This window comes from Terrapene carolina, unplaced genomic scaffold (genome assembly GCF_002925995.2).
Source record: "Terrapene carolina triunguis isolate 2854851 unplaced genomic scaffold, T_m_triunguis-2.0 Scaffold235, whole genome shotgun sequence".
Classification (NCBI taxonomy): domain Eukaryota; kingdom Metazoa; phylum Chordata; order Testudines; family Emydidae; genus Terrapene; species Terrapene triunguis.
In genome coordinates this window covers 54,456-81,381 of record NW_020664586.1, presented here as the reverse complement: position 1 = coordinate 81,381, position 26,926 = coordinate 54,456, and the positions used below count along the sequence as shown (strand labels likewise).

The 26,926-nt window shown below is 43.8% G+C and overlaps 1 protein-coding gene across 4 annotated transcripts in view; it reads left to right on the top strand.

The window, feature by feature from the left end:
- Positions 1 to 26,926, top strand: part of IP6K1 (inositol hexakisphosphate kinase 1) — a 93,136-nt gene that overhangs the window by 24,649 nt on the left and 41,561 nt on the right. Inside the window, exon 1 of one of the 4 annotated variants that reach the window (XM_029912656.1) lies at positions 7,915 to 7,968. The exons of the other annotated variants lie outside the window; for them this stretch is intronic. The gene's annotated coding sequence lies outside the window, so the exon portion shown is untranslated. Of the gene's footprint in view, positions 1 to 7,914; positions 7,969 to 26,926 lie in introns of those variants that run through there. 4 annotated transcript variants of the gene reach the window in all.

Below are 26,926 nucleotides of genomic sequence, written 5' to 3'. Positions count from 1 at the left end.
CGGGCATGGATCCTCTAGCCCTATAGAGTCCTGGGACCCTAGGTTCAAGCCCTACTAAGGTAACCAGGTGCCTGGTTTTCGACCAGAAAGTCCAGTCAGATCTAATGACTGGACACCCAAAATCCAGTTATTGGAGGCAGGGAGGTGCCAGGTCATCACCCGCACCAGCCCCTACTCAGCCCAGGCCGCCTCCTACCAGCATGGGCGGCCTCAGCTCCCAGCCCTGGCTCCGCAGGCGAGTCCCTCTTGAGCTGCGCAGACAGCTGGCACACCAGACCTCGAGCAAACCGCCCAATGGCCACAAGATCCATTAAGGTATGAAGGCACCAGGCCAGGTTTATTGTCGACAAAGGACAGTAATAGTACCTGACAGACTCTACGAGGATAGTAAGACAAGTATGCCCATGACAATGGACACAGCTCAGTGAATGGCAGGACTTTCCATTCCCTCCTAGGCTGGATCAAGTTACTCCCTCTGAGATACATCTTTATACCCTGATATAAACAAGTTACGTATTGTTCTCCTGACGTTATCTTTTAGGAGGGGTCAGTGTGCTCCTGTTATCCTTGGGGAATGTTTTTGTAACATCCTTGATATCGGGATGTTCTGGTACCACTTGACATCGGGATGTGTTTGCATGAGTACTCTGTGCTTAGCACTTCTTAGGAATGTGTATTTTTGTAATATCAGCCCTGTTCTTGCCAGAGTCTGTGAGCAGGTCCTGCCTTATACCAGGCCTCTGATACAAGGGCTTATGTCTTAAGCTCTCTTCCTACTACAGGGAGGTTAGACTTGAGCCGAGGCTCAAGCCCGGGTTTACATTGCTGTGTAGATGAACCCTCAGTAGTTTTGATACATCAGTTGCTAAAGTTGTGTTAGAACTTAAGTGGAATGGCAGTAGAAGGGGAAAAAATGAGTTATCCTGAATGTGACTTCAAGGTCTGATCTCTGGAAAGACCCAATAACCTTTGTCAAATACCAGTTCTGGACCAGGGTCCATAAAAGTCTGAAGGTTATAACTTTATTGATCCACCTTTGTCTGAAGAAATTATGTTTGCAAAATTAAATATGGAGTGGTAGCTGTCAGAAAGGTTTACTTCTGCCCTGCTTTATTGTTGGCACTGGTTTGCTACAGCCAGTGCTTCATGTTAGCATTAATACTAAGAATTTGCTTTACACTTTCAAAATAAGTAGAGTGTTGAATTAAGGTGCCAGTAAAAGAGTAATAACGTGCAGCACTTCCTCACAAACATTAATTGAAAGTCCTAATTGGTCTATTTTTAGAAATTCCTCTTGTTAAGTTTGGCTTTTTCTCTGTAATTTTTAGAGGATGAGAATAAATAATAAAATTATTCTGGTTGGCCATAAATGGCTTAAATGTTGCTTTATCATACAGTGTTAGGCTCCTCTAGACAGCTCTCTGTTTTTAGTTGCCATAGAAATAGATCACTCTGGTTTTATCAGCACTACGTAAGGAAAGGATCTGATGCTCTTACATTTATGCATTTGTAACAATTTTTTATATGTATTGCTCCTTGATGTGGACCGTGTCCAAAATGCACAACATTCCTAGTCTCTGTGGGTCAGAAGTACTGATTAAAGTCTTTTAAGTGTTGTTCTTACTGATATACTTTAAACATCAACTACCATAATACTGTATGGTATGTCCTATTGTACATGGTCTTGACAGATAAAGAGGAACTGATGAAAGAACTAAAAATTAATGGTAACTTAAATACAGGTGATTATGACATGATCACATTTATAGTGTGAGAACAGAATAAAAGTCCTGAGCAATTACATGCTAGGAATGTTAGAAAATTGTTAAGGAAAGCAAAGGGCATGAGGAATCTGTCCAGCAGAGTTAAGGACAATAAGAGATTTTTAAAATGTATTAGGAACAAAAAGAATCCTAACAATGGTACTGGTCCACTACTAAGTGGAAATGCTGAATTAATAATTCAGAAAAGCCAGAAGTGTTAAATATTCTGTTCTGCATTTGGGGAAGGGGGGGGGGCAGATTATGATAACATTATTTGCCTTCCACTTGCATCTCTGGGGGATGTTAAACAGAGGCTATTAAAGTTGGACATTTTTGAATCAGCAGTTCCAGATAACTTGCATCCAAGATTTTTAAAAGAGCTGCGTGAGGAGCTCACTGGACTGTTAATGCTGATTTGCAGTAAGTCTTGGAGGACTGGGGAAGTTCCAGAAGACTGGAAGAAGGCTAATGTGCAAATTTTTAGAAAGGGCAAGTGGGCTGACCTGGGTAATTATAGGCTTGTCAGTCTGATATTGATCCCTGGCAAGGTAATGAAGCAGCTAATATGGGAGTTGATTAATCAAGAGTTTAAAAAGGGTTATACAAATCAACATGGGTTTATGTAAAATAGAACCTGTCAAACTAACTTATCTTTTTTTGAGTAGATTGAGTTTGGTTGTTAAAGGTAATAGTGTTGACATGACAGATTTCTGTAAGATGTTTGACTCGTTAATCGCATGAAATTTCAATTAAAAAAACAAAACAAAACTAGAACAATATAAAATTAACACGGCACACATGAAATAGATTAAAAACTGACTGATAGGTCTCAAAATGTTCTAGAACAACAGTTCTCAAACTGTGGGTCGGGCTCGGGGTCCAAACCAAAGCCTGAGGGATTCAAGTCTCAGGGTCACAGGTTACAGGCCTCCTGGCGCTTCGGTTTTGACCCCTTCCCCACCGAGGTGGTGGGGCTCAGGCTTTGCCTTTGGCCCTGGCCCCCCACCAGGGCCAGTGGGACTTGGGCGGGCTCAGGCTTTGGTCCCCCATCCTGGGGTCGTGTAGTAATTTTTGTTCTCAGAAGGGGGTCGCAGTGCAATGAAGCTTGAGAGCACCTGTTCTAGAACGAGACCTAAAAACACTAGAAACCTACTTGTGGCATTTGGCTTTAACTGCTCTGCCTTGAAAGAGCTTTCCATTTGAATAATACCCAGGCCAAGAAGACATTAAACATCAATTTCTGTGGGTCACGATGCACAATCATAATCTGTGGTACCTGGGGATAACCCTGGACTGCACGCTCAGCTTCTGTCGCCACCTTAAACAAACCAAAAGGCAAACAAAGGCCAGAGTCAACATCATACAGAAGCTTGCAGGAATGTCTTGGGGAAGTGATGTCCACACGCTCCAAATATCGACACTAGCTGTGGTCCATTCCACACTATGACCCAGTTTGGAGTGGAAGCTCACACACCATTTTAGTGGACACTGAAATTAACAGCACTCTTCGCATAGTTAACTGCATCCTCACACCAGTGCCACTTCCATGGCTATCGGTATTGGCTAACATTGCATGAGCAACTATCGAACAAGATGCTGCAACAGTTAGGGAGTACATAAAGATCATGGCAAATACCACACTACCGCTCCACCATGATCTAGAACACCCCCTCGCCACTGACTAAAGTCAAGAAAACCCTTCTGATCTCATGCCACAGCCCTCCTTATGGAAGAGGATGTTTGCAGAAGATGTTGGCAGCCGCCCAGGCTTCAGACATGCCAAACAAAAATCTAATCGACCCAACCGTGCAAGTGCCAGGCTTCCCCTCCCCACTGTGTGTATGGACAGCTCTAAACCATATTCGCAACTGATATGGAAGATGTGCACGTTTACTCCATAGATGGAAAGTGGGAGAATCGTAAAACTATGACTCTGGTGTGATGCAAAAACTGTCTGTGATTCTTCCAATAATCATGTGGTCATCTTGAAGGTGTCGCAGCCATTCACATGGCTAATCCCTCTGCTCTGGACTGGGTAAAAGACCTTAAGATCCAACTGTAGTCACGCCATTGTTTTCACTGTTCCACTATCACCATATGGAAGAAGAACAAGAATTGTAAATGGGGAATCATCATCAGACTGTTTCCAGTAGGGTCCTGGAGGGATCTGTTTGTGGCCATATGCTATTTAACATTGTTGTCAGTGACCTAGAAGAAAACATACAATCATCACTAATAAAGTTGCAGCTGATACCCAAATTGGGGGAGTGGTAAATAATGAAGAGGATAGGTCACTCCTACAGAGCAGTTTGGATCACTTGGTAACCAGAGTGCAAGGAAACAATATGCATTTTAATGTGGCTAAATGTAAATGTGTAAATCTCAGAACAAAGAACGTAGGCCTTACATACAGGATGGGGGACTCTGAAAAAGGTTTGGGGGTGGTGGTGGATAATCAGCTAAACATGATGGGGGGAGGGATAGCTCAGTGGTTTGAGCATTGGCCTACTAAACCCAGGGTTGTGAGTTCAATCCTTGAGGGGGCCATTTAGGGATCTGGGGCAAAAATCTGTCTGGGGATTGGTCCTGCTTTGAGCAGGGGGTTGGACTAGATGTCCTCCGGAGGTCTTTTCCAACCCTGATATTCTATGAATTCCCAGTGTGGTGCTGTGGCCAAAAGAGCTACTGCAATCCTCGAATGCATGCACGGGGGATCTTGTATAGGAGTAGAGAGGGTGTTTTGCCTCTGGATTTGGCACTGGTGTGACTCTGCTGGAATGCTGTGGCCATTTCTGGTGCCCACAATTCAAGAAGTATGTTGATAAATTAGAGATGGTTCAGATAAGAGTCAGGAGAATGATTAAAGGATTAGAAAACATGCCTGATAGTGTAATACGCAGGGAATTCAAAGAGAAGGTTAAAGGTTGACTTGATTATAGTCTATAAGTACCTACTAACTATGGGCTTTTCAGTCTAGCAGAGAAAGGTCTAAAACGATCCGATGGCTGGAATTCAGACTGGAAATAAGGCCTACATTTTTTACAGTCAAGGTAACTAACCATTGGAACAATTTACCAAGGGTAATGGTGGATACTCCTCCACAGACAATTTTTTTAATCAAAATGGGATGTTTTTGTAGAAACAATTTTGGGGAAATTCTCTGGCCTGTGTTACATAGGAGGTCAGAATAGATGATCGTAATGGTCTCATCTGGCCTTCGAATCTGTGAAAACCTATTAATCAAATAGCTGATGTATTGTTGCATCTCTGCTTTCTGTATGGTTTCTGCTATCTTAACCACCAAGTGCAAATTCCTAGAATTTGCAAAAACTAAAAAAGCAAAGTAGAACCTCCTTGTTAGTCTTTTCCATTAGAGATTTAACCATTTTTTGCAGGATGTTTGAAATAGTAATTAGATAGACAGCAGTTCAGCTGTTGGAAGTTTGTTTGTTGTGTGAGCAGCAGACCTGCTATTTTTTTGAAAGCCTAAATAGAACACTGGTACCTGTTGTCTGTAAGAGCTCCCCAAATTACCGAACCTTGGTATTACAGGGCTAGTAGACTTCTTAGTGATCATTATATTTAGTTGTGGTTGGGAACCAAAGTTACCAGTACCCTGTGTCTGAAATTTCCAAACTTGGGTGCATAAAGTTAGGAGCCTAAATCTGAATTTTTGATATTTAAATGAATTGCCTCATTTAATGAGGTCTTCAGCACCCTGGGATCCCACTGAAATCTGCTTGAACTCTGTATACTTTCATCTCTGAAAATCAGACTGCTGATGCATGTTGGCAACTTTTGGCCTGTATACATGTTTACTCCCGTTTACTGTTAAAGTGCTCTGGGAGCTATGTAGGAAAAGTGCCAAATATGTGTAAGGATTATAGTTCTGTCTTTCAAAATCTTTACAAATTTTATAGGAACAGTTGTACTAGCAGAGTGGATTTCTTATACTTCTAACCCCATGGTTGCTATTGAGCATTAAGCCCCCTTTTATTAGCCTGTCATCTTTCTTACTGCTTCATTAGATTCTACAGGCACCGTTGCATCATATCTTCCTCTCGATGTAACCTCTTCTGTCGTCGTCGTCTTACAACCAGGGTGGATAAAAATTATTTTTTTTTTAATTGGATTTTTTTGATAAAATGCTTTTTTGAGGGGAAAAAACCTATCTAAAGATGGTTTTAATTAAGATACATTATAGCTCAAAGATATCTCATCATGGAATAAGGATTATAAAGTCTAATTCTATAGTATGAGACAATATATTCATGTAATGTTTAAGAAAAGTTTTGTAAATGAGTTCCAATAGTTCATGGATCAGGGACCCAATCTTATGGGGTTCCAGGGGCTTCTGTATAGCTTATTTAGGTTAATCTTTCTATCTACCCAGTGGGACTCAGTGTTCAGTCTAGAAGATACCATCAGAGATGCTTAGTTTTGCAGTTCTTAAACTGTGGATTTGTCTCCAGGGATAACATGCTTGTTAACAGCAAAAATGTTTTTAGATAAATAAATATATAGAGGTGAGAAATAACAGACCTCAACTGTATTATCCCTCTGCAAACTTGTGTACACAGTGTCAATCGCTTACCTCTCTCTAAAAGTGCAGTTTCAAAAAGTTCAATGTGTGATGGGTTGGGTCACAGAAACCCCCTTGGGGCTGCCACTTGATGTGCTGGGACTACATCTGAGCCCGTTTTCCCTGCCAGCTTGGGATTCCAGTACCTTGCCTTGTTTGAGCCAGACACGCTTGCCTGCTGCAAACACAGATCCAAGTCTGAACCACGTCCCCAACAAGCTGGAGGCTTAACTGAAAACAGCTTAAGAAGTGCTCCTGTCTCCAGCAGTCAGATACCCAACTCCCAATGGGGTCTAAACCCCAAATAAATCCGTTTTTACCCTGTATAAAGGTTATACAGGATAAACTCATAAATTGTTCGCCCTCTGTAATACTGATAGAGAGATATGCACAGCGGTTTACCCCATCCCTCCCCCCTAGGTATTAATATTTACTCTGGGTTAATTAATGAGTAAAAAGTGAATTAAGTGGTTCCAAGTAATAACAGACAGAACAAAGTGAATTACCAAGCAAAATAAAATAAAACACATAAGTCTAAGCCTAATACAGTAAGAAAACTGAATACAGATAAAATCTCACCCTCAGAGATGTTTCAGTAAGCTTCTATCACAGACTGGACACCTTCCTAGTCTGGGCCCAATCCTTTCCACTGGTACAGTCCTTGTTCCAGCTCAGGTGGTAGCTAGGTGATTTCTCATGACTGCAGCCCTCATTGTTCTGTTCCACCCCCTTATATATCTTTTGCACAAGGCAGGAATCCTTTGTCCCTCTCTGGGTTCCCACCACTCCTTCTAAATGGAAAAGCACCAGGTTAAAGATGGATTCCAGTTCAGGTGACATGATCACATATCACTGTAAGACTTCATTGTCCACTTGCCAGGACACTGGTATACAGGAAGACTTACAAGTAAATAGCCATGTACAACCAATTGTCCTGGTTAATGGGAGCCATCAAGATTCCAAGCCACCATTAATGGCCCACACTTTGCATAACTACAATAGGACCTCAGAGTTATATTTAGAATTTTTAGTTTCAGATCCAAGAATGATACATTTATACAGATAGGATGACCACACTCAGTAGATTATAAGCTTTGTAATTATACCTTACAAGATACCTTTTGCATGAAGCATATTCCAGTTACATTATATTTGCATTCATTAGCATATTTTTATAAAATCATAGAATGCAACATCACACAATGAATAGAAGATTGATTGGGGTGGAATAGATCTGGACAAGGAGAAGTCTGGAGATAAATGTGAAAAGGGAGGGATAGGCTGTAGAAACAAAAGTGAAACTATTTGAGCAGCATATTCCAGAAGTCTTGAGGTCTTTCTGAGTGTAGCCTTCATTGATTTGAGATCTACCATATCATTCTCTCACTAAAAGGGAAGACATATAATGGCAGCAGGCTGTAAAAGAGACCCAGTTTGGGAATATTTTAATGAAGTTCCTCTACCTGTGGGTAAGACAGGCATGCGTGCAAAATGCAAACAGTACAATAAAAATGCAAGGCCTGCTTGCCCAAATGAAACAACATCATGAGAAGTGTTCTTTCTCAGGAGGAAGCTGCGTTGAAGATGATGAAAGGAACATGTTTGAACATGCAGGACCTTCAGGTTGGTAAAAAGAATTTTTTTCCCATACTTCTTTCTTAAGGACTGTGTGTCTTCCTTCTGGACTATTCTTGAATTCTCATGTTTGAGCAAAAAAATATAGTTGTTACTCTATGATACTATCATTTTAGATGTAGTTGTGATAAAAAATAAATAGCTGAAATAGGCAGATCTTCCTTTTACAATTTCACCTTGAAAGTGAAAACTGGATCCATTGCACATCTTGTGGGAGAGTTAGCTTGGTTCCTCCCACTTTTTTCAGAGCAGCTGCTGCAAAATGTTTGTTACCGAAGTATTTTGCAATTTCAACAAACATTAGCCTTTATTTCTGGAACGCTGAAGTCTTTGGCTAGGAGGTGCATCAAATGAGCACTGCAACCATAAGTGTGCCCTTGTCGCCAAGAAGGGTAATGGCATTTTGGGCTGTATAAGAAGGGGCATTCCCAGCAGATCGAGGGACGTGATTAGGGTTACCGTATTTCCACAATCAAAAAAGAGGACATGGGGGGGAGCCCCGCCCTAGCTCCGCCCCCACCCCATCCACTCCCTCCCACTTCCCACCCCCTGACTGCCCCCCTCAGAACCCTAACCCCCCCTGACTGCCCCGACCCTTATCCACTCGCATGGGTGGCAGGGTTGTAGAAATTTTGGTGTTGCCCAGAACCCACCCCCCCACACACACCAGATTTGTTGCACAAGTGTTGCAGCATATGTGTGGGGCCTACCTCTTGTCCTGATCTCCAGTTTTGCAGCCAAAATAAAGGTCATAGGCTTTCTTAACCATAGTGGTTATACTGCGCTTTTGTGATGCAAAAGTCACTTCACCACAAACATAGCAGAAGTTATCTGCACTGTTCACACAAGTACGAGGCATCTCTGCTCACTTTGGCTAAACAGAAATGTGTCCCTTTGCAAAACCAAACACTGACAAATAAGACAGCACGACACTGTATGATTTCTAGAGCTGATATAGGGCAATTTGTTCAGCAGAGTGATGCAATCATAACGAAGCTTACATCATCCATGACTTCTAGGAAGAACATGATGCAATTCATATCATGGATGACACAATACCAGCTTCAGATTGCATCATTCATTGTTTTGCCTAAAAATCAAGTACTGTCCAAACCCAGTCATAGATTTAGTCATAGATCCAGTCAAAGATGTATTTTAGTCATTTCTGGTTTAAATTGACATCCCTTCCCTTTATAACTCACTTATCCTCCGCCATTCCCAAGTCAAGGGTCGTATATACTTACCCAATAGCATATCTTGAAAACTAGAGCCAATCAACAATTTTAAGCATCATTTTCGTGCTCAGTGACCCAGAATTAGTAAAGTTTGACTACATTTATTTCAGAAGCATTTTGGCTGTAGAGCAGTGTTACCATAGGCATTTAGTGACAGACACCCGCTCATGCGTACCTGAACTATCTAGCCCTACGCATATACAGATAAAAAAGCAAATGTGCATGTGCTTTTAATTTTTAAAAACTAATGAAATCAAGATCGAAATACAAGGGCTATATTAAAATACACAAAAGTCAGGAAACTTCATTATGAATCCCACAGCATCTAATTCATACCGCACTTATTAGGACATAAAAGTTACCACTATGCTCAGTCCACACAAGTAACTACTTGTATGCTCTCTTATGTCTTCAAAAGAAGAGTCTGCTCTTTTGCTTTTACATATTAACTGGTTGTGTTGTAAACAGGGTGGATTTGACTAAATCAAATTGATTTAAATCACTAGTCAGGAAGACTATTTAATCATGGATTTCTACATAAAAGTGCATACTTGTTGGTTGTTATAACCTTAATACATATTCTTCACAACTCAGAGATAGATGTAGGTTTCATTTTTACACTATACATTTTAAAAGTGATTTATTTTGAAAACTTTTCAGATTAGTTTTACAGCTATATCAGAAAATGAATGATTGTTTGGTTATTTCATTTACCAAAGGGAGGTGAACTATCTCCAATTCAACAGGTTAATCATTAATATCTGGAGGATTTTCTTGCCATGGTGTATTAGGAGGAGACCACCACCAGACAGATATTTAAATTGTTTTATTTAACTAAAACAACAACGTTATGTATTCTGGATTTTTTTGCTTCAACAGCAAACATAACAAAACAAGCATATGAATTTTGAACGTAGTTAAACATTCACGTTTTTTTAAAATCAGGTTTGTTTTTGTTAAAAGTGTTTATAACTAACTAAAATAGTTAAATGAAATATTAAAAAAAAAAAAATCGACTGTGTCAGCCAGGTCAACATTGCTTCTGCAGCTAACGCAGTCGTCTTCGCCTTCATTTTCTTGTTTGTTCATAATCTGGAAAAGAAAAACAAGCGTTCCTGCTTTTTCAGGTCCCAAATGATTTCTCAGTTTGGAATGAATTAGTCCAAAGGAAGAAAATATTCTTTCTACACAAGCAGAAGACTCTACTGCTGTTAAAAGTGAGATGATCACTTCAACAGTCTCTAAATCCAAGTCCTTAAGTGACTTCCACCAGTTCACTGGTGTGACTTTCTTTAAAACATCATCAGCAAACATATTTCTTGAATGTTCACCCTTAGCTCTGAAGTTTATTATAGTTGGCATTATGGAGGGATGATTACTCAATGTCCATGTCATAGCCAACTCCTCTTCTTCAGCAGTTAAGGTTTGACCCTGGTACCGAGTATTGAGAATATTTGCAAGAAAATGAGCTGGAGATAGTGCTTGTCCCATTCTTTTTTTAATGCTTGTAATTTAACTGTCATTGTATATGTCTCTCTTTAAGATCTCTCAGTCCCTTCCAAATTTCAACGTCAGCAATAAAATAGCTGTTTCCCTGCATTTTGTTCAAGGCTACAGAAATAGGCTTCAGGGTACTCAGCATTTGGTCAACATTTCTCTTAAGCCCAATGTTGAGAACTTTGGCTGTGACAGTGCCATCTATTTTTTCATGATTTTGTTCACAAACGGTCATCAGATTAGGTCAGTTCTTGATATAGTGCTCAAAACAGTGTATTTTAATATAGCCCTTGTATTTCGATCTTGATTTCATTAGTTTTTAAAAATTAAAAGCACATGCACATTTGCTTTTTTATCTGTATATGCGTAGGGCTAGATAGTTCAGGTACGCATGAGCGGGTGTCTGTCACTAAATGCCTATGGTAACACTGCTCTACAGCCAAAATGCTTCTGAAATAAATGTAGTCAAACTTTACTAATTCTGGGTCACTGAGAACGAAAATGATGCTTAAAATTGTTGATTGGCTCTAGTTTTCAAGATATGCTATTGGGTAAGTATATACGACCGTTGGCTTGGGAATGGCGGAGGATAAGTGAGTTATAAAGGGAAGGGATGTCAATTTAAACCAGAAATGACTAAAATACATCTTTGACTGGATCTATGACTAAATCTATGACTGGGTTTGGACAGTACTTGATTTTTAGGCAAAACAATGAATGATGCAATCTGAAGCTGGTATTGTGTCATCCATGATATGAATTGCATCATGTTCTTCCTAGAAGTCATGGATGATGCAATCATAACGAAGCTTACATCACTCTGCTGAACAAATTGCCCTATATCAGCTCTAGAAATCATACAGTGTCATGCTGTCTTATTTGTCAGTGTTTGGTTTTGCAAAGGGACACATTTCTGTTTAGCCAAAGTGAGCAGAGATGCCTCGTACTTGTGTGAACAGTGCAGATAACTTCTGCTATGTTTGTGGTGAAGTGACTTTTGCATCACAAAAGCGCAGTATAACCACTATGGTTAAGAAAGCCTATGACCTTTATTTTGGCTGCAAAACTGGAGATCAGGACAAGAGGTGGGCCCCACACATATGCTGCAACACTTGTGCAACAAATCTTTGCCAGTGGTTGAACAGGAAAAGGAAATCTATGCCTTTTGCAGTGCCAATGATTTGGAGAGAGCCAACAGATCATACCAGCAATTGTTACTTCTGCATGGTGCCTCCAGTTGGGAAAGGTGTGTCAAAGAAGAAAAAGTGGACTGTGCATTATCCAAACATTCCATCAGCTATACGCCCAGTACCCCACGGAGAAGGACTGCCGGTTCCTGATGCACCAGAATCACTCTCACTTGAGTCAGACGAGGAAGAGGATGAAACTTCTGGTCCTGAACCATCAATGTCACAGGACCCACATTTTTCTCCCATCCTCCTCCTCTGAACCACACCTCATAACACAAGGTGAACTGAATGACCTTGTCAGGGATTTGGAACTACCCAAGAGTAAGGCAGAGCTGTTGGGCTCCAGACTACAGCAGTGGAATCTCCTGGCAGGTGATGTTAGGGTTTCCATGTTCCATGACCGTCAAAAGGATCTTATCTCATTCTTCTTCATGGAAGGTGATCTTGTAGCCTGCAACAACATCGATAGTGTGATGGCAGCCCTCAACATCGTTCACGATCCAGATGAGTGGAGACTGTTCATTGATTCATCAAAGACGAGTCTTAAAGCTGTTTTACTGCATAATGGCAATGTTTTGCCATCAATTCCAGTTGGTCATGCAGTCCATATGAAGGAAACCTATGACAAAATGAAACAACTTTTGTGGTGCATAAACTATGACCAACATCAGTGGCAGCTTTGTGGCGATTTGAAGGTTGTTGCTTTCTTGCTTGGTCTGCAGACTGGATACACAAAGTACTGCTGTTTTCTCTGCGAATGGGATAGTCGTGCAAGAGATTCCCACTACATCAAGAAAGATTGGCCACTCCGACAGTCATTGGAGCCTGGGAGGAAAAGTGTTCAGCATGCACCACTTGTTGAATCAAGGAAGATTTTGTTACCACCCTTACACATCAAGCTGGGTCTGATGAAGAACTTTGTCAAGGCCATTGACAAAACACAAGCAGCTTTCAAGTACCTCCGTGGAAAATTTCCAAGGTTAAGTGAAGCTAAGATAAAGGAAGGTGTCTTTGTTGGTCCTCAGATTCGTGAACTTCTTCGAGATGATGCATTTGACCATGCACTGCGTGGCAAGGAAAAGACGGCATGGAAAGCCTTCCAGTTAGTGGCAATAAATTTTCTCGGAAACAACAAGGCAGACAACTACAGGTTGTTGGTGGAAAACCTCCTCAAGGCATACAAAAGCCTTGGTTGCAACGTGTCACTAAAGATAAATTTTTTGCACTCTCATCTAGATTTTTTTCCACCGAACTGCGGAGCAGTGAGCGACGAGCACGGCGAGCGATTTCACCAGGACATTGCAACAATGGAGAAACGCTATCAGGGCAAATGGAGCCCATCAATGCTTGCAGACTATTGCTGGACAGTGACAAGAGATGCTCCATTTAATGAATACAAGAGACAAGCCAAGAAGCGCCGAGTAGACACTGAATAGGACTAAACTATGTACATAATAGTTTTTTGCCTTTTGTTTCATAATAAATTTTATTTATATAACCCTTTTGCTGATTTTTAAAGTGTTACATAAACAGGACAGGTGAAATATTATCATGTAAAGCAACCATAAACACATGAAAAGACCTAGGTTTACAATTTATGATTAAAACTCTACTATCTACACAATATACATAGACATAAAATGTAAAAACTTAAATATCTTAGAAACAGTAGCCAATCAGTTGTTTTAATTGTCATATTTGAATTCAGCACATCAAAATACATACACATTTTATCTCTGAAGCAGACGACTTCTCAAAAATTGTAGACCAGTGTAATTTAACGTTGTTTTCAGTCAATTTGATTTCTTAACCAGCTTTTTCCAAGTTGTGCAAAGCTGGTATTCCTCACTGAGGTGTCTCTACCCTATCTGCCAGAATTAACCTGTCAGAAGCCATTTTTGTTTTATCAGAAGACACTAAGTCATCTGAACAATTTTCTTAGTGGCTGACAAATACCACGTTCCTCTCTTCTGAAATGGCCAAGTGGTCTCTCTCTTCAGACTCCACAGTATCAAGAAAGTTGTAAAAATGATGTATATGCCCAATGTCCTTCAGTCCTGGGCTGTCTTCTTGAGCCAGACCACCGACACCGAAAATGCAGAGTGAAGACAAGCTGGAATTCTCGGAACAGTTTGCTGCTTGGTTTTCTTTGAGGTGTGCAGAGTTTTCTCACATCCCTTTGCTTTTCTGACTTCTTGAAAATAGGTATACGTTAATGCTGTCAGCAGTTCTAACTTTAGCTGTGTCCTTGGTCTGAATGTTCTGAAGCTAAAACCCTGTGGTTGATGGTTCTGGTACTGTGGAATAGATTCTCTAGCCCAGTGGTTTTCAACATTTTTTTTCATTTGCAGACCCCTAAAAAATTTCAAATGGAGCTGCGGACTCCTTTGGAAATCTGAGATATAGTCTGCAGACCTCCAGGGGTCCATGGACCACAGGTTGAAAACCACTGTTCTAGCCCTGCCCTGAGCATTTCTGTTGACCTTGTAGGTTGTGATCACAGTATCACGGAGTCACCGGGTCAGTGCTCTGGAACTACTCCGTATGAAGCCAGTCAGGACTCTGAGGGAGCATGCTTCCCCTCTCTGAGCATACTGTCTCCAGGGCAAGATGCTTACACAGCTTCAACCTTCCTGGGTCTGACCTCGGAGCATTCAGCATCCTCTTCCACACAGTGTGCTTCCTGCAGTGAGTCTGCCTGGGTGGGGCTCCTGGGGAAGCCAGGGGGCCCTGCACCCCAACTCCGCAGTCAGACGTGACTCTCAGCCAGCCAGTAAAACAGAAGGTGTTTTAGTCAACAGGAACACAGCGTAGGACAGAACTTGTTAGCACAGAAATCAGTGACTTTCAGCCAAGTCCATCTTGGGAGTCCTGGGCCAGACACCCTGGACTCCCCCTCTTCCAGGCCCCACATGCAAACTGCCAGTTTACAGCGATCCAACCTCCGACACCCCCCTATTGCTGCTGCTCCTCCTCTTTGTCTTGCTTCCCGGGCAAAAGATGTCACCTGGTCACATCCCCCTCCTGGGTCACAGGTTACATAGGTGCAAACTTCTGGGCAGCCTCACCTGCCCTGAGGGCCTCAGCAAAAATCACACATCCAGTTCCCACCACCAAAGTATTGGTGCAGTACACTGGGAAACTAAGGTACACATAGTATTAGTATAGGACAGTAAGACTCACATGCAACATAACAAGATGAATAAAACCCCACTTTGTCACACACAGTACTTCTGTTAGTTTGATCTTTTATTAAATGGCTGGTTTAAAGGATAAGCAGCACTCAGAAGGAATCTTCATATGTAAATAAACTCAGCCAGACATTTAAACAAGTAGCACCAAGCTAGTTATTATAGGTGATTGTATCAAGGTCACAAATCAGAGCTCACAGGGGATGACCATTGCTTATGTACTTGATTGTTTTCCCTGCAAATATTTGTTCCCATGAGTTCTTCCTTTCTGCATTAAAGATCAAGACTTTGAATGTGGACCACTATCAGTTAAAAACACTGACCTTTAAGTTCTTGGGATCACATCAGTATCTTTGTATCAATAAGGCAGAAGAGGTAGAAGCTAATATTAGCTGGTGTAGTACACAGGGGGCAACAACTGAGCAGAGATTTCCAATAGATAGAGTGCTAATCTCCTTACTGGGGAAAAGACTCAGAGGCTTTGAGAGGTCACCTCTGTTTGCAAAGGGAGAGGTTCTCAGTAGAGTGGAAGGCAATAGATGAACCTTCAGGGGTACATCAGCCCCGGGATGAGTGAGATGCTTCCAGGTAAGTGTCCTGACTCCAGCCAAGTCCCTGTATGTGTGAGACTCACTCAAGTAAGAGGCCGTGTGCCAGAAGAGAACCATGCAGAACTGATATATGTGGAACGGTCTGCTTGGCTGTCAGACCAGTGTGACACAATACATTCAGCGCAGCAGCTCTCTAAGCACTTTCTCTTCTAGCCTGGTGCTGAGAGATGGGTAGCTCACTTTGATCAAAACAGGATCAAAGGCTCCTGCCAAGCATTAGGAAACATCAATGCACAGTGTATTGTTTGTTTGCCCAGCTTTGGTGTGCCAGTGCTTCCTGTATGTAATGTTAGCAGAGAACTGTGAGGAGTTTGGGTATGTGACTGTGTCCCCCAACAAGACCATACTAAATCTTAGTTGCATTGTTCTTTAATATCTGTACTTGTGAATTTACGCTTCAAGAGAAGTATTTTGTAATTTGATACCCAACCTTTGGCAACAGGGAGTTTTTAGCGAGATATCATCCTGGTCTCTGACATTAATGCTGTTGGCTTCCAGTTAGATTTGTTTTGAGAGTATTTTTAATCAGATTGGTGGATGATATTCCGCTCAAGTGAAGGTTGCTCCATTGAGTCTGAGGCCTTGGCTACAGTGGCGCTGTAAAGCGCCAGTGTAATCAGCGCCTGCAGCGCTGCACGCTTGCTCGTAGCGCTGCAAGCTATTCCCCTCGGAGAGGTGGAGTACTTACAGCGCTGCGAGAGAGCTCTCGCAGTGCTGGCGGCGCGACTATACTCGCGCAGCGCTGTGAATCCCCAAGTGTAGCCAAGGCCTGAGATTGCTTTTTACAGAGTAGATACCTAGAGCTGTTTCCTAGAGTTGTATCTGGTTCAGGGTTGCCCAGATTTTGCCCAACCATGGCAGTATTGGAAAATTGCCAGGAACTTGAGCTACGTCCCAATCATCAATTGCCGAAGAGTGACGCAGGGGTAGTGTAACCCACTCCATGCACGCTCTTCTCCCTTGTGGTAGCTGGGCCACAAACAGAGGTTGATGGGCCTCCTAGGTATGTCTATGCTGCACTGTAAGCCTGGGTCTGTGGGATCTGCACTTGTGGACTTAGCATTTCAAGCCTGCTCTTGAGAAGCCACACTGCATTGTAACCTGGGTTTACACTTGCTTGACCCAGGTCTCTCAACTGTGCTCATGCAGCCGTACTGCACTACATAGACCTCCTGATTCACGTCTGCAGCTTGAGCTGCATCCATACTGCACAATGAGTGTGCTTGGACCTTAGTCTCAGAAGGACTTGGGCTTGGACCTGGGTCCTTGCTGATCCCAGGCAGATAGATTTTTATGTGTGTGTGGGGGGGGGGGGGGGGGGGTTCAAAGTTGAGTCTGAGCCTAGGTTTACAATGCAGTATAGACACGTCCCTACAGCTTTGGCTGGCAGATCTGGGTGTTTTATCTCAGGCAGCTGAGGCTCATGCTTTTGCATGCAGAGGTTTGATCCTTGCTGCTGAGAGCCCTCCCAGTGCTGTAATGTCATGAGTGGCACCAAGTGCAAGCTGAAACAGAGCAGGGTCCGTCTGTGTAGAGAATTCCGAGGATGAAGGTAGCAATGAGAGGAAACTGAGGGAAAAGAAAGCAGACAGTGAAGCCCTGAGACACAGGCCAAGCACTGGGCTTTGGGGTGCCGCAGAGGGAAGAGGGTCAGGCTTCCAGGGGGGGGGGGGGGGAGAGAGAGACAGACACGGGACACGGTTGGGTCCTAGCCTGTGGAACAGGATTTCGAGGACAGCATGAGACCTCTCGGGTGAGATAAGGGGGACATCAGTTCTAGCTGCATGTGACTCCCAGTGCCACTCAGCATGTAGCATCTTTGATGTAAGAAGGCGCTTCTGAGCTCAAAGGGCTGCCCTTGTCCCTGCCCCATCTCTGACTGGCCTTCCCTCACAGAGAGAGAAATGAACGGAGTAACTGGAGGTGACAGCAGAGATCACAGGAGAAAAGCAGAGTGGGTGGGGAAATTGCCATACTACTGGTTCCCTACAGAAGTGGTTGCTATCACTGAAACTGTGGAGCAGAGGGAGTACCTGCCTGCCCACCAGCCTCTCTCCAAGCAGCTATCCTAGAGTGTGCCTGCACTCTGCTCCTGCACAGAAATGTCAGCAACCCCAGCTCACTACCCTTCTCTATACGATCCCTCCTCTAGTAAGGTGTGAGGGAAGGAACAGCACTTCAGATTCGCCCTGAGCATCAGGCTGGGTTTTTTCTAGCTCAGGTGTCATCAATAGTAATTATGTAGTTTAAATTTTGGTAACAAGTCCAATGCATGAGCAGGGAGAGACACTAGCTCTCCTCTCCTTAGGTATGTTGGCTTTGTAGGGATAATGAGGAGCACAAACTTATTTCTATCACTAAAGTAAATGGCTCTTCTCAGTCAGAGCTATTCTGTGTAATAGGCCACTTCAAAAATAGTCACTTTTTCTTAATCTGTAACTGCAATTTAAGAAAACTCAAATCTGCTCACTGTTAGCTCACTATTTTTTTAGCAATATTGTAAAGGCCATTCACTCTTAGCTGATTTATGTCAGTTTGGTGCTACTCTGAAAAGTGGCTGTAAACACAACATTGGGGCAGAAGGTTTGGCCTGGAAGTTGCTACTTAGTTGTTAACTGTCTGTGTAAGAAGAAACAGAATCCAGATCCTCTTAATTATATTGCATCTGCAAGGCTAACAGCAGAAAAAGCAGTAAAAATATATGTAGTCAGTGAATCTGACTCTAATACAACAGGCTATGTCTACACTGCAGACCTAGCCCAGGCTCTGACTCAGATTTAAGCCCAAGCCACCCCCCTCCGCCGCACCTTCCATCCACACACAAATCAATGTAACTCAGGCCAGCAAGAACTCAGAATCCCGGTCTTGGGCCTCTATTAAGGGGCTGATTCAGAGCCTGAGCCCTGCTGTGACTTGGGTCCAAACCCGGTCATTTTGTAGTATGGACGCAGCTCAAGCCACAGAGGTTAGTCAGAATGTCTGCACAGCACAGTATGGATGCGTTTGCATGGCTGAGACACCCAGGTCCAGCAGTTGTAGACCCAGGTTTACAGTGCTGTATAGACACTCAAACATGGGCTTGGCAACACCGAGTCCACAACTGCAGGCCCTACAGACCTGGCTTTACCACACAGTGTAGACATACCCACAGGAGCCTGGTCTGTGGAGCAAGAAGATGCTGTTTTTACCTAGTAATTTTTCTGTGTAACACCACTTTTATATTATGGGGGGAGGAAGTGTCACTGCCAAAATCAGATTGTTTAAAGTTGGATTAACATTAGTTGATGTAGAAATCTGTAATGTAAAATCCTTGTGAGTCCTGGGACCTCAAAACATTGCTTCCAGGAAGCATACTTGTGCAGAAGAGACCAGCCTTATGAACTGACTTCCCCTGTAGTTTGACTAAGGTAAATTAGAACTTCTGTTGTTCCTGAATCAATATTGTTTGCATGACAGTGCCCTCATTGTCTCTCTCTTGGCCTCTCTGCGTGTACATGCTGCTGTTGTCTGTCATGCCTCAGGTAACCCAGTATGGCTTTTGCAAGTCTATTTCTCACTTCTCTTTATATAAATCTAGCAGTTCTGTTGCTGCTTGGAATTGCACAGAATAAACAATGTTTGTAGTGGTGTTGTAGCTGTGTTTGTCTGGTCCCAGGATATCAGAGACACAAGGTAGGTGAGGTAATAGCTTTGATTGGACCAACTTCTGTTGGTGAGAGAGAGAGAGAGAGAGATGCTTACCCGGAGCTCTTCTTCAGGACCTTGAAAGTCTGTCTCTGTCTCTCTCTCTCTCTCTCTCTCTCTCACACTCACTTAACAGAAGTTGGTCCAATAAAAGATATTACCTCGCCCACCTTATCTCTCTAATATCCTGGGACCAACACAGCTACAACAACACTGCATGCTTGCAAACATACAGACAGTCATCCCAGTCCTGAAATCTCTCAGTCCCTAGAATGACTGGAGGCCTTGAAAAAACTCAACTCTTTCCTTAGTCTTGAGTTCTTGATAGGCACTCTAAACTCAGTGGTGTAGAAGATTTCTAAGAATAATCTTCTGCTTAGGTGAGCTGTTAGCTCAAGGCTCCCACCATGTTCAAAACATTCTTATGTGTGTGCAGGGTTAGTTTCTATAGGGAGATGCCCTGATTTTTTCAGAGGTGCCTAGTTCCCACAGCTCCCAGTGAAACCAGTGGATGTAACGGGTGTTGAGCAATTCTGAAAATCAAGCTATTCACCTTTCCTGCTTATAAGGTTACACCGCACTTCTGATGTTATCTTAGAAGAGTTCTGGTCTGACTTTATGTGGAGGGCTAAGGCGGGGTGGGCAAACTATGGCCCATGGGCCAGATCCGGCCCGTGGGATTGGCACCACTCCCAGAAGCGGCCCGGACCACATCCCTGCGGCCCCTTGTTACCAGATTTGCCTTTGGATGAATTAATAGTGCCTTAATGGCAGTGAGACCCATTCCCAGTGAAATGGGGAAAACCTCCTTGTAGAGCTCAGGATAGGCATTTAAATGTTGTACAGTCCATATAGGCACAGTAAACTTAATATCACAACTAACAATGGTGGTTACATTACAGAAACCGCGATTAACATAAAGCACCATGGGTTGGACCTAATGTCCGTTAATCAATACAATATTACATCTTGTTCTTACACACATGCTTTACCAACATAGACAATAACGAATCCCTCTTCCTGGATAACATCGAAGGGACAATGAGACTTATTCCCAGGTTACCCATTCATCCCAACCCTTATGGCTAGTTCCAATCAAGGGAGCACATGCAGGTGCTATGTGAGAGAGATTCATGCCCTCTAAGTGGATTTGAACCTCCTTCAGAGAAGTCTGAGGTTGAAGAACCAAATGTTCTTGTTGATCCAATTTCAACACATGGGGTCCTGAAATTCGGTCTCTTAAATGTTGGAGGGGAGCAAGGTTTGTGATTAGAGGGTTGAAAATTAAAAAAAAAAAGTTTGTTATTGGCCCAATTCCACTCTGTACCAACCAGGCTCATGAAATCCCTCTGAAATGGCAATATGTCCATAGAATTTAAACCAAATTGCTGGCATGAGCGTGTCACAATGTGTGCCCTTTAATGGAACTACCCAGTCTGGGGGACCTTGCTGAATCAAGTCATGTCCAGCTAAAGTCCAGTTCAGCGGTTCCCAATTTACAAGGAACCGTGTGATATTTTTGCCTGCTGGCGTGATCCAAGACAGCTGCACTTCATCTCTGGGTAACTGAGGTGTCTGAGTTCCAATGACAATGATGACACATAGGGGCATGGTTGTTCCCCAAACAGCAGAGGAAACCAGGGCTACCCTGCACCTTCTGCCAGCAGTGTCTCAGCCACTCCGCAGCAGCTGTTAATCTTCTCGGGGAGGAGCGCTGTAGCCACGGAGATACGGCGCTGTACGTGCCTTGCCAGTGTGGACGAGGAGTGAGGTACAGCGCTATGGGCAGCTTTATTGCGCTGTAACTCTCAAGTGTAGCCAAGGCCTGAGAGGCGCATTCTGGCTGCTCTTAGACAGATGATTGGAGACAAACTCTCCCCCAGCAGATAAACTGCCATTCTTAACATTCACAACGTTTGGAATTTCCTCCCCTTTGTTCCCAGACAAGCATTTGGAGATTGGGGTAGCTCCCTCCATGAGCAAGTTATTACCTTCAGCAGACACAGGCTTAGGAACACTTCCTTCCTGGGTTTTAGTTGAGTTCAGAACCACATCTGGCACAACTGACAAATCCTCAGCATAAACTGAGAGGTACTTTCTGCCTGCTCCAGAGACAGAACACTGGAGACATTTTCTCCCCCAGCAGTTAAACTGCTTTTCTGACTAGACAAACAGTTTGAACTTCCCTCCCCCTTGTCACAGACCACATGGCTGTTCGCAGACAAACACTGGGAGATTGGGATGGCTTTTTTAACAGGCAAATGGCCACTCCCAAGAGACAAATCATTGGAGACAGTGTCTCCCTCATACCTGCTGAGCTGAACCTGTTTAGTGGTGGGTCTCCCTTCGGAGATCCTGTCCGCTATCAATTGGGCTAACATCCCTGGGTTCCCCACTGTAGCCCTCACAATGGGTCTCCTCCATACGTCGCACTGACATCTTGCGATCTGCTGGGGAGGCCCGTGGGGAACCAGGCACCCCTACTGATCGTCAGACTCCCAGAGACTCCACTCAGAGGAGGGGGCAGGGATTTGGCTTTGACAGGGAGTGGGCGTGGGGGATGCATTCCATACCGGGGCAGTGGGTTGTGTGGGAGCTCACTGCATTAACTCCCGTTTTCCGCATGACCTGAGACAAAGCATTAATCAGGATGCTGAGGGGCTGGCAATCATATTTTCCCATATCCTCCCCTAAATTCACCAGCTCCTTCCAAATCATGTTCCTAAGGGTCTTCTTGGGTTGGTGCTCCCCAGGGTTGTGGGAGGTAGGGGGATTAGGATTGGGAGGGTGCCTGGCGGAGTGAGGACCATTATTTGTAAATGTGATAGCCTGCACGGGCTCTGAGGTAGTCCTTTTGCGGACCTGTCTTTTTAAGACACCAGTTTCTCTCAGCAAATCTCCTGCCTGGTTGATTTTTGCCACTAGTTCACTCCAGTTTAGGTGTTCAAAATCCACAGTCCCCATGGTCAATTTTGTCTGAGAATTTAGTTCTGCATAAGTGCTCTGTACTAACTCATGGCCCTGATACTGGAAAGTGACAATCCCATTCTCTTCTGTCTGGGGTAATGAATCAGAGAGAGCTGCCAGCATTTTTTTCAAATTAGGTAAGCTTCTGGGGCCTCTCCTGGTTTCTGCTCTTCCATTATGTACAGCTTTTTAAGGGAAGACGCAGGCAGTAATATTTTAAGAGCACTCATCATCCATTCCCGGGGTCCAGTGGCAGTCCGCTCCCAAGAACCTATGCCTATGTCTAGAGCATCTGCATCACAAGGCGAGGCACATAACTGAGCCAATTGGGTTAAGTCCATGCCATTGGCAGAGGGGTACATTTGCCAAACACTGGCCAGCCATGCAACGTCTGTGTCACGGTTCAGGGACCCCAGTCTCTCAGAAATAGCCTTGGCTTGACTAGGAGACCACCTTTCTATGTCCGTGGCCAGCTCTGTTGTGGGAAGATCGGCTCCTGCAACTATGTGTTTAACCTCCCTTGTGGAAATGGGCAACATTATGCATGTGTGGCCATTCGGTGTTAAATGGATTTTTGGGGACAGCATCAGGGGGTATCTTTATTTTCCCAGGGGGCTCCAAATCACAATCCTCTCTTAACCTTACAGCTACTACCACCCCCTTATGGGTACTAAGTTGCGCACGCACTTTACTAATCTTTGCCTCACACTCCTGATCGTCTGCTGCTGCCTTTGCTGCCCTGTTCTCTTTTGCCAAGAAGCGAGTTGCAGCTCTTGCTTCTTCTAACAGAACTTTTGTGTGTGTTAACTCTTTCCTATACTGTTCTGCATTCCTGCCTGCCTTGTCTCTCTCCTCTTGTATATCCCTAAGTACAGTCACCATTCTGAGCTTTTCTGCTATCAAGTCACACCCGTCTGTCTCACATTTATTCAAATGCTGTTGTAACTGTTTTTTCTCAAGCTCTAGTTCCTGCCCTCTCTTTATCATTTCAACCATGTCCAGACATGCATAAAATAATGCCCATGCAGCAGCTGCATCCTTTGCACTCCCATGTGGCTTAAGGGTTGTGCAATATTGTTCAAAGCTCAGACTAGCTTCGGTCAGGGGATTCAGAGTAGCAGCCGTGTTAGTCTGTATCCGCAAAAAGAACAGGAGTACTTGTGGCACCTTAGAGACTAACAAATTTATTAGAGCATAAGCTTTCGTGGGCTACAACCCACTTCTTCGGATGCATATAGAGTGAAACATATATTGAGGAGATATATATACACACCCATATACAGAGAGCATGAACAGGTGGGAGTTGTCTTACCAACTCTGAGAGGCCAATTAAGTAAGAGGAAAAAAAAACTTTTGAAGTGATAATCAAGATAGCTCAGTATCTTCAAAAGTTTTTTTTCTCTTACTTAATTGGCCTCTCAGAGTTGGTAAGACAACTCCCACCTGTTCATGCTCTCTGTATATGGGTGTGTATATATATCTCCTCAATATATGTTTCACTCTATATGCATCCGAAGAAGTGGGTTGTAGCCCACGAAAGCTTATGCTCTAATAAATTTGTTAGTCTCTAAGGTGCCACAAGTACTCCTGTTCTTTTAGTCAGGGGCTTCTCACCCTTAAAACACCCCCTTTCCCAAGGACATTTCCCCTTCTTCATTACCCATCTCTCTAACCTGTTGGTTTTCTCCTGTCTCAAGCGAGCAGCAAAAAGGTCTTTTTCAGCCATCTCTATTTCCTTATTTCACTAATGATCCCTACCAGCAGCTCTTTATAAAACCGTTTACTTTTAAGGCACTACTCTTAACTCCTTATTTCACAGTTCTACGGGTATTTTAAGCACAATTCTTAACAGAAGGTTACCAAATAGTCTACGAGAGAGAGACCTTGCTAAAGGAGCTTGGTCTGAAAAAGGAAAAGAAAGAAAGCTTATGCAGCTCCGTGCCTCAGTTTCCCTACTCCACAGCAACTACTCAACAATTACCACATGATTAGGGTTATGTGCTGCCCACGTATCTCCACCAATTGGTTACCAGATTTGCCCGTTACTTTGGGGTATGCTCACTTATTCGGGTTACTCTTCTGGGAGGGGGGGTGTCTGTAATTCTATTAATGTACTGCTTGTGTTACTTGTGTTTTCATATGGAGCTCTACTTCTCCCTGCTGCAAGTCCCCTCCCAATGGAGCTATCCTGCAGGACCTAGGTTCCCTAGGGCTGGGTTTCTACAGCCCCAGAACTGGATGAACACCCACACAAACATTAATAGAGCAAGTCTGAGCGGACCGGGTCAATCAGCACTTTCAAGCTGACCCCTTATATGTCTCTGGACTCACTAGGCTGGATGAAGCAGCACTTTCAAGCTGTCACCCTTATGCATCCCAGATTCAGCACGTTCTGACAGTAACCTACTTGATGAGCAAACCCCACAGTATTTTGGGCGCTGCAGGGATCTTTAGCTTAGGTAAAAGAAGCGTTGCTGTAGAGTAAATGGGGGAAGCTAAAAACACAAAAGAGTAAAGTTCAGGAAGAGAGAGAGAAGCAACCAGCTTAACCATAAAAGTTATTTATTGAATAATAGTGATCACTACACAAGGAGGGCTAAACCAACATAACATACATTATTAAAGGTTAATACCTAAGGTAAAAAGTAAAACAGAGCGCGAGAAAGAAGGGGATCTCACCGCTCCCTGAAGCTTGAACTGGTCGGGGTTCCCAGGTGATGGTGGTAGCTCAGGGTCCTGAGGGCAGGAGACAGGCAGAGTCCCTAGCACGATCAGTCAGGAGATAGAGTCCCAGTGGAACTGATGCAGAGCTTGGGTCTACGCATCAGAACACTTACTGGGGGGTGAGTAGGGATTTTTGTAGAGAAAATACAATGGTTCAAGGGAGAACACTAGATTTGTTTATGGGTAAACTGATGACTCAAGGGTTTTCTTTAGGCTAGACAATAGGAGCTGATCACTCTTGGCTATGGGTGGTGTTTTCTTCCAGGGAGCTCACACTAGGCCGCTTCAGTATTTTGGATATCAATCAAGGATTCATTACTAGAAGTGGTCTGATAACTGCTGAGCTGGGTGTGTGCAGGCGTACGTTCATTAACATCTGGAGCAGAGATTCCCATGATGCAGTGGGGGTTAAGGGCTCAGGCCTCCGTCCACTTATTTGGAATGTGGTCATGTAAGTGCATTGGCTGGTTCTTCATAAAGCATGCTGAGGTGTAGGCCCATGTGCTAGAGGCATGTTGAATCATTGATATCGGACCTGATCCGTGATAAACGTGGGGTAAATTGCATGCAGCTCATCGTAGAAGCGGCATGTCTGGGGCTCTGACCTGGAGCGGCTGTTTGCCTCTTTGGCTTTTTGAGCTCCTTAATTTTCACGTGGCACTGCTGCGGGTCCCTGTTGTAGCCTCTGTCCATCATGCCCTTAGAGATTTTTTCAAATATTTTGGCATTTTGTCTTTTGGAATGGAGTTCTGATAGCACGGATTCATCTCCCCAAACAGCAGTAGATCCAGTACCTCCCGTTTGGTCCATGCTGGAGCTCTTTTGCGATTCTGGGACTGCATGGTCACCTGTGCTGATCAGCTCGCCACGCTGGCCAAACAGGAAATGAAATTCAAAAATTCCCGGGGGCTTTTTCCTGTCTACCTGGCCAGTGTATCTGAGTTGAGAGTGCTGTCCAGAGCGGTCACAATAGAGCACTCTGGGATAGCTCCCAGAGGCCAATACCGTTAAATTGCGTCCACACTACCCCAAATTCAACCCGGTACTGCTATACCACTTTGTCAGCCCACAAATGGTGCCAAGGGTGGGGACGCTACTTCCCTTTCCTGCATCTCACAGATGTATCACACTGGTCTGTTCCCTTACCCTTCCTTAAAGCTCTCTCAGCTGACCCTATATTCCTGTGCCTTTATTGACTAATGGACGTGCCATTTCCTGTGAGTGAGTGCCTTTCTTAAAGAGACAGTGCACTGTTTCTGAGATTTCTCCAGCAGCCAGCTCACACAGTCAGTCAGTCAGTCTCTCTCTCTCTCTCTCTCTTCCAAAGTGTTATTTTAGTATTTTGACTGGTCTATGAATTTCATAATTTTTATTTCTCTTACACTTAAATTTAATTCTTTGAGTAGTGAGTTCTAAAATGCCTAACCTGTCCTGGCTGGAGTAATTATCCCTATGGTAACTTTTAAAAAATATATATTGCATCTAGGTTTTTTGTTTCTACTGGTGGCGCACATCCGCACATATTGCGGTGCACATAACAAAATTTATTCCACACATGGATAGAAAAAATTAGAGGGAACATTGTGCCTGGCCCCGTCCCCAGCCTCAGTGCGGCTCCACACCCAGCCCTGTGACAGCCCCCGGCCGCTGGACGGGGCTCCGTTCCTGGCCTGGGGCCGAGGCTGGGGCCAAGGCCGAGAATGGAGCTACACCTGGCCGTGGGCCTGGCTGCCGGCCCCTACCGCAGTCTGGCTGCAGCTCTGCCCCAGCCTCAGTCCCACTCCCGGCCCCAGCCTATGCCCTTCCACCCCTGTCCACCCTCCTCCCCTGCTCCCGGCCCCAGCTCC